We start from the raw sequence: 8,741 nt of genomic DNA, 5'->3' as shown, positions 1-8,741 counted from the left end.
CTCACCTAAAATTAACAGAATCAAAGTAAGAAATCAGCAGAATGTGGCCAGTTCTGGAGCGGCAGAGTTTGCTACAGTTCGTCATGTATATTCATCTGTCATAGGGTTAACTGACAGGACATATTTCTTTTTCTTTCTCTTGGCGTTGCTGCTTCGTTTCTCTTGCATTCGGCGACGTTCGTAGTAGTTCGTACCAGCACGTACAGTCTGACTCCATACTGTCCGGTCTTGGGCTATCTCCTTCCACATGCTTTGGTCGATGCCCGTGACTCTCATGTCTCGCTTGCAGAATCTCTGTAGATTAGTCTTGGGCGGCCCTTGGGTTTGACTCTCTCTGCAAACTCAGCGAATTGGATGTCTTTAGGGATTCTTCCATCTGGCATGCGAGTGGCATGACCGAGCCAGCATAGTCTTCTCTGTTGAAGGAGAGCGTAGATGCTGTGCATGTTGGCCTGGTTGGTGACACGATCCCTCCAGGAGATGCACATTATGCGTCACAGGCAGCGTAGGTGGAAGCTATTTAATCTGTGTTCTTGACGCATGTAAGTTGCCCAGCTCTCATACCACAAAGAAGTGTGCCCAGAACGCAGGCATTGCAGACCAGGATTTTTATTGCCGTAGTAATTTGGTATTTTCCCACACACGCTTTGATAGTTTTGCAATTGCTGCAGAAGCTTTTCCTATTCTTTTTGTCAGCTCAGTGTCTAAATCTAGGTTGCTGGCTATTGTTTTTTCCAAAATATGTAAATTCCTGCACCACCGTAAGTCGGCGTAAGTGTGTGATTTCCAATATGTATCACTAGTATTTCTGCGACATCTTGTGCCAGGATTTCAGTCTTGGAGAGGCTTATTGTAAGACTTGAGAAGTGTGACAAGTCAAAAGCTTGCTGTCAGAGTCACTCAAATTTATCACAGCATTAATTATTATTATTTATTATTCATTTATTTTATTTTAATTATTTCTCATTTTTAGTCCCTATTTCCCTACCAACCCTTTTCCTCTTCTCGCTAGACTTAGTCCACCACCTTGGCGACAAGTAGGCCATTACTTCTCGCTTATCTCCCCTTGACCGGGGAAAGATCAAACAAACAGTCACATACTTCGGTCTTAGGCGCCGGATGTCCGACTTTCAAGTCGAAGCCACCTTTGATGGAACACGCTTTATGATTTCTTCTACCCCACCCACATCTCTCTTTGATCAAGGAGATTATTCGTGTCACCACGCTTCTTGACCCTTCCAATCTGCAATCTTCGTCGGACTTAACCCACGTAAGAGAGATACTCTTTAGTCTATCGCATTTCCTGTTTCCGCCCATCTCTTCCGGACCTTTATAAGATAGAATAAGGCGGGACAGGCACTCTCTCACTTCTCATTCTCGCTGACCAGTCGAGTCTGGACTATTTCATTCACTCTTACTCTTAGAGGAATACCTGGTGGTAAGCCGAATTTAATCACAGTTCCATCTTAATTACTTTGTGTATATTTCTCACTGGATATTATCATGTGCATTTTACTTATTTCTTTTATATTTAATTTGTGCATAGTGTATTTCTCACTGTCGTAAGTAGAAAACATAAACATGGCATATGTGTATATTTATGTATTGCATTAATCTATTAATGCTACGTTGCTCAATTGATCGTTGACGCAACCATGTATATATTTGTACATCTTATTTTATTCCCTTTATCTCGGCTGACCGCCTTGATAATTTTACTAGCGCACTAATACTGCGCCTAGAGAAGATTTATCAATTATCTCCTCATTTATTCATTTTACTCTAACGAGAGTTGCGCCCCTTGAACGGACACTCTCTACGGTCAAGCGCACTCCATTGTTCATGGCCGATGGCCATATGTAGATAAAACGTCATGGTCGCTGACCACCATCCATTTCTCCCCCCCCCCTTTCTTTTTTTCTTCCAACTTATGATGTTCCGTTGAGATATTTATCTCCCTTACTATGTAATTTTTATATTACCATTATCAGCCATCTATTTTCAGATCCCATTTGTCATCATCTCAACATTGTGCTCTAAAGCAATTTCACCAATCTGACGAATGCACCTCAGTCGAGGGCATCGATAAGATGCATGAGAAACATGTCCTAGCTTGTCTTTGTTTATCCGCAGCCTCTCTCAGGTGTCTGCCTATTTATTCGGCATTGTTTGACAGCCACTCGTCAACCTACTCAATTGCCTATTCGGCTCTACTATTTACCTGCCTATTGGCCTACCTGCCTATTTGGCTCTACTACTTGGCGCTATCGGTTCTACTCGCCTGCCTATTCGACAGACCACGTGTCTGTGCGAGACGTCATAGCTCCGCCAGATCTCCGCAACTCACTGGACTTATCCCGCTAACTACGCTGCCCACGGCAGATCAGCTCTGCCCGCAGTACACGTGTGCCCACGGTAGCCGGCCACCCGCCCTACTGTGCCCACTACAGATATCAGGACTTTGGATTGAGACTCCACAAGAACTGAATCACCGGCGTCCATCTACCCGCTAGAGCACCTCCAGCTGCAGAACCTCAAGCCAGGACACCGCCAGCTGCGACCCAAGCAGGACAACTAGCTTAGTCAGAGGACAAAAGTGACATACTCTCTTATTAAGTGCAAGAGTGATGATTAAATATAGTATAGATTAGAGATAGATGCAAACCATCCCCCCTTTTTATTTTTCTATGTAAATATTTATGTAAATAAATATTCTTCAAATTTTAACTTTGTATCTCTCTTTCATTGCTTGTCTCGTTGCGTGCCTGCTTCCGATTTGTATGCTGATGGGTCGGTGTGTTATAACTTCAAAAATAATCATCCCCTAGACATTAAACAAGCCAAACACACGTCACACGCGTAGACCTGTCACAACAAGCAGCTGCCAGAGCATTCACAAGCCTCTGCAATCCTTCTTGTCAATGAGATATGAGTGCGGCATCATCGGCGAACAGCAGTTCCCTAATCAGGGTTCATTTCTTAGTTTGGCTCGACTTGGCTCCTTAGGCTCCTAGGGGTTACTTAAATACTCAATTACAAATTACTCACAAATAAGAACAATTAATACTCAATATACTTCAACTTAACTCCATCTGTCAATGAATAACAAAACTCTTTAATATCAAATAAAGCACTCAAGAAATAATACAAACACCAGTTCATCAACTTTCATGAAATAATACATAGGCCTATACTAGTCGACCGGCGGCGTAGCATACGACGCTATTTTGCATGGCCGGTCTTAGGCCACTGCAACCTATGCGACCGCAGTGGGCCCGCACTTTCAAAGGATCCGCACTTTCATAGGACCCGCACTTTCATAAGACCCGCACTAATTCAAGGTGTATAAATGATTAAATTAAACCATTTTATAACTTAAAACAGATTTCCCGTGCCCTCCTGTCGATTTACCAGTAGCTCCTGGAAATCTCCCGAAATTGCAAAATATTCGAAAAATTCCTTAAAATATACGGAAATATATTTAAAAAAATGTCATTTTGGGGTGTCATTCAATATTGAAAACGCCAATCGTACACGCAATAAATAAAAACGGCATTGTGCATTAGCCGTAATTGTGTAATCAGGCGAAAGAAGCTTCTCGCGCCTCAAGTTAATGAAGAACTACTTGAGGTGAACAATTCTCAAAGATAGATTGAAACATTTGGTAATTCTTGCTATTGAGCAGGATCTATGTAGAAAACAGAATTATTTTGATATACTGCATCACTTTGCTACACGCAAGGCTCGTAAAGTAATTCTGTACGTAGTAAAGAATGAATAAAATGCATAGACGAATTTATTTTCTAATATAAACTCTTAAATTTCACTTATTGTCCGCTTCCCTACCCAAACTTGGCATAGGGCACCACAATGCTTAAGCCCGGCCCTGCTATTTAGTGACGGGTGAATATACATAGTAGATTACTTGTTCTTTTTCCATGACTTCTTGGTCACAATGGTTAAGTCCGGCGCTGCTATTTAGTGTTTGTTTTCGTGGGGTGACTATCCGCAGAAATAAGAGAGTGATCTTTCCTTTACTTTTTGCTTCTCGTCCAAACTCTTGAGGGAAGAAGAGAATTATATATATATATATATATATATATATAAGCACCAGTCCAGGAAGCAACTATCTAACCTTCCTGAACCGGGAACAAGACCTCCCTAACTTAACACACTCTCTCTTACATTCAAGGAAGACGTTCATAACACGTGCAAGACTATTCACATAACAAAGAGGTATATCTAACATATCAAAATATCAAAGTAACATTCATTCTCGCCATACCCCCCCCCCTGACACTCCCTTGTTGTTTTAGCCGCTTTGCAGCAGCACCAGAGTTTCCTCTCCGGGGCGCATTCCTGGGCCTTAGATAAAGGGGTCATAGGTGGCCCATGCGTCATGGTCCCTCTCTCTCTCGACCTTGCTGATGTGATCCAAGGAACGCGTCGCGTTACATTTGGCACCAACTCAGTTGCAGAAGCTGATACTCCCAACGCCTAAGGGGCTGCACTCCTGATTTTTCCTCGAGGTTGTCTCCTGAAGCCTTATTACTGCAAGGCAGCGGGGGTTTGAAGTCAGAGTACCCCTCTCCTAAATGAACTGCCTTACTAGGCTGACGAGCTATATCTGCCCGAAGCTCCTGGTTTTGTGGCGCCAGGCATCCGCCTTCATCCCTTCACCTGTTAGTAAGAGCAGTTTCGCCGGGCTTAGATACTACGTGCTGTATGTATGTATGTATGTATGTGTGTGTGTGTGTGTGTATGTATGACGTATGTATGTATGTATATGTATGTATGTATGTATGTATTTATTATGTAATTTATTGTATGTATCTATGTATGTATGTGTGTATGTAATGTAATGTAGGCCAAATGTTTTGTTGAAACTAACAAAAAATACCAAAATTTATCTCTTTTAAAAAACGAAATTTTTTAAACAAATCTCGTAAACCCGTTTTCACATAATTTAATATTAAATTAAATATGTCGGTTAAAAGACTAAACGGGCACACCCATTGACACACACTACTTTTATTTTCGTGGAAAATACTTTAAAAACAATGTGAATTCGCCATGTTTGACATAGACCTAAATCCAGTCCACTACACCAGTAATACCCTAACTAAGGCCCGCAGGCTACGAGTCATATCCAGCTAGTAGCTATATGAATGAAAAGCAGTGCGGCATTTACCTATATAAAACAGAAGCTATAGATTAGGGCCCCGATAAATGGGGTCCCCTCAAAATGTTGTCCGAATTGACTCATTTATAACTATACTAGCATTATCCACCTGCTACACCCGTTGATTTGTTCCCAGGATATATATTGTTAATTTTGCCATGGACTCCAAATTTTTCTTACGTATAACAGTATATTAATATTACCCCCTCCCAAACACACACACGCACACCTCTGGCCTGTGAATTCTATATTCACTTTTCTCTCTTTAATCGTTTTTGCCTTTTTAGTTTCTGTTCCATCTAATTGGCACGGCCCGCTTTATAACGCTACCCCCTCCAAAACACACACTTTTCGTCCGTGAATTTGATGACCTGAGATGAACTCTGATTGGGAACAGAGCAGGAAGGACTAGTCTTGTGGTAATACTCTTGCAAGAATCTGGGCCATACGGCGTAATACCTCGCAATCCCCATACGAGGTCGAGTGACTGTCCAGACAGGTCCCCCCTTAGCTTCCGGAACTGGGGACACTCGTATAAAATTTGCGACACTGTTTTTACGCTCTCTCCACGGTGACGGAATCGGTAGTCATAGTTCGGACGGAAGCGGGCAAAGTATGGCTCATTAGGACAGTGTTCCATCCTACACTGCGCAATGATTGCGCCACCACGGATCGTCGCGATTTGGGTGACGCATATACTTCCAGACACCACGGGCTCTGTTGGACCTTAACCACTTTTCAAAAATGGATTTCTGCCGCAGCCTGTAGAAACGTGCTTGGTCATTCGAGATACGTAGCTCCCAACGCGCCCTCTCTTGCGAGGATGTCTGCCGCCCCATCGCCCCGCAATGTGAGGGCACCCAATGCATAAAAAACGACAGCTCCAATAAATCGGCAAAATGTATCTGCGGCGCCGACAGCCTCTTCTTACGACTGACCCTTCCCCACCGCTACCCATGGGTAAGAGACTAGAGCGAGAGACGCCGAGAGTCCTTTACCAGAACAACAGTGATCACGCTAATTTCTTTGTTAGACATGCGGTCTCTAATAGTCTCGAATGCCCGAAGTTATCCCTGTCAGTTCAGCGCCAATGGATCTATCGGGGTCCCTCAACACTGACCCATTGGTCTAACAGAAAATGGCATCTGATGGGTAAGAAGGTAACTGATGCCATCTTTTTGAGAATGGCTGGTGTTAAATGCCTCTTGGTGGCTTCGTCCTGCCCTTTAAGGGTCAGATTTAGCCTATCTGTTGGGTTGGCTTTCTCCTCCACGGAGGGCAAGTACTAATCCGCTTTATAGGTACCGGTACCTGTCAATGGATAGCCCAGCTTTCTTTAGACAAATTGGCCGCAATATGTAACAATGATCTCATTTTGATTCTATTTTTTTCTCTCTCCACTAATTGACTAGAATGGATATGGGTAATCTTGAGTCGCTCGTACGCTGCTAATACCGCTTGTTTTAAAGGATGACAACTCAAATCATAGATGCTGCGTAAGCAAACTTCAACATAATAGGCCTACTTGAAATAAACATATAGTCTATAATTAAAAAAAAAAAAGAACAAAGAATTTACATTATTATTTTTTTATACAAACGTGATCCATGATTAATGTATTAATTTAAAATGTTAAAAAAAAAAACAACAACAAAGAAGATAATTTGATTTTGTCGTTTTATTTAACTGAGGCTTCTCTTTTATTATTTTCAATACAACCACCAGGACATTAACAACTATAGAAAGATTTATAATTTGGTCCTATAGAATTAGATAGGTCTGTCGTCTGATAATTGAGTATTTTAATATTCCATAGTTATAAGCTTGTATCATTTTTTTAAAAAATATTCCTCTTATTTAGATTTTACGGTAAAATAAAATGGGGATTAACTTTTGATGATAAACCATGTACAAAATATTTATTGAATTGTCTTTCCTTAATTTAGCCTTTTTTTTTTTTTTAGACCAAAGACATTCTTTGATTCAGACCCACTGATCTAAACAAACTTTATTTCGCGCCAAGTGCAGCCAATTGGAATCGACAGGGGTCACGGCTGAGAGGTCAGCGTGTCTTCTCAAAACATGGAGGTAATAACTGCGTTATCTTTCTTATCTACAATAACTGAATAAGCCTACTAGATTCAATGAATGCAATAATTTAAAGATCTAGTCACTAAATAATTCCATAATCTAAAAGGCTGTTAATAAATACGCCAGAAAAATGCGGAAATTACAATGATACGCTATCTAGGTAAGTTGAAAATCTTTTTAAAATAAAAAATGTTACTTTACTCAATTTACTGACTTTCTCTTTAGTCTAGTCTAAAGTCTAAAAATCTAGATTAATAATAATGTCTTAAGTCAATTCATAAGTCAATAAGTGAATTAAATGACATAAGTCAATAAATTGAATAAATATTAAAATTTCTTATTTTTTTAAATTAATTATTTAATTTTATAATTTTATTCTAGATCTAGAGTAATCTAGACTCTAGACTAAGTCTAAGACTTGTCTACTCAGTCTACTGTCTAGACTCCAGAGTTAAATAAGAATCTAGACTCTAGATCTAGTAGAGTACTAAAAAAATACTAGAATCTAGATCTAGATCTATTCTAGACTCTAGTAGTAGTCTAGACTCTATATTATCTAGAACTAGTTTACTAGATCTAATCTAGATCGAGTCTAAGTAATATATTAAATATATTAATATATAGATCTAGTCAATCTAGTAATCTAGTATAGATCTAGAATAATCTAGATCTAGAGTCTAGAATCAATTAGTCTAGTTAAGTTTAGTTCTAGTAACTATTTACTATATAGATCTAGATCTAATCTACTAGAATCATACTTATATTACTTATAATACTAGATTTACTAGAAGTGACTATAGATCTATATAATAATTATAAAATATATATTATATATCTATATTATAAATATAAAATAATCATTATTTAAGAATTTCTTATAATAATTAGATCTAGATTGACTAGATCTATATATTATAATTCTACTCATCTAGTACTAGATTCTAGATCTATACAGACTCTATGATACTCTATCAGAATCTGTCTAGATCTATAAGACTTATAAAATAAGTATATCTATAATTTAGAATTAAGAATCTAGTTGTAGATTCTAGTCTAGGTCTAGAGTTAATAGAGTCTAGATATATAGAGTCTAGTTTATAATTTATTTATAGTGAACTAGATTCTATATTAGATCTAACTATAAGATAAAATAATTTTTATTGATCCAATCAAATGGAAATTCAGTTTGACTACAATTGACAACCTCAGTGTCCAATAACAATATAGCGAGATGAAAAATTCGAACAACATTTACACACGAAACACTTTCACAACCAGCGCTTTATGAATTTGACTTCTATGTACTTCTCGGTGATGACAGATGATCTTGTAACACTCTGACCGAAAGTGTGATATAAAGGAGTTTTTAAATCTTTCAGTTTTAGTCCTAATGGAAAGGAGACGACCACTTCATTCAGATCTTATGTAACAGAGGTTTAATGGGTGCAGGATGTCTTTAAGAATCGTA

General features: G+C 39.1%; 1 protein-coding gene across 3 annotated transcripts in view; it reads left to right on the top strand.

Moving 5' to 3' along the window:
• Nucleotides 1-7,193: 7,193 nt before the first annotated feature.
• Nucleotides 7,194-8,741, top strand: part of LOC106062186 (B-cell CLL/lymphoma 9-like protein) — a 160,203-nt gene continuing 158,655 nt past the window's right edge. For 2 of the 3 annotated variants that reach the window (XM_056045254.1, XM_056045250.1), the window contains exon 1: nucleotides 7,242-7,433. The gene's annotated coding sequence lies outside the window, so the exon portion shown is untranslated. Of the gene's footprint in view, nucleotides 7,434-8,741 lie in introns of all 3 variants that reach the window. The other variant, XM_056045253.1, reaches the window with a different exon arrangement.

The sequence above is a fragment of the Biomphalaria glabrata genome, chromosome 10 (assembly GCF_947242115.1).
Source record: "Biomphalaria glabrata chromosome 10, xgBioGlab47.1, whole genome shotgun sequence".
Lineage (NCBI taxonomy): Eukaryota > Metazoa > Mollusca > Gastropoda > Planorbidae > Biomphalaria > Biomphalaria glabrata.
The sequence above is the reverse complement of the archived record's forward strand: the minus strand, read 5'-3'. Positions and strand labels throughout refer to the sequence as shown.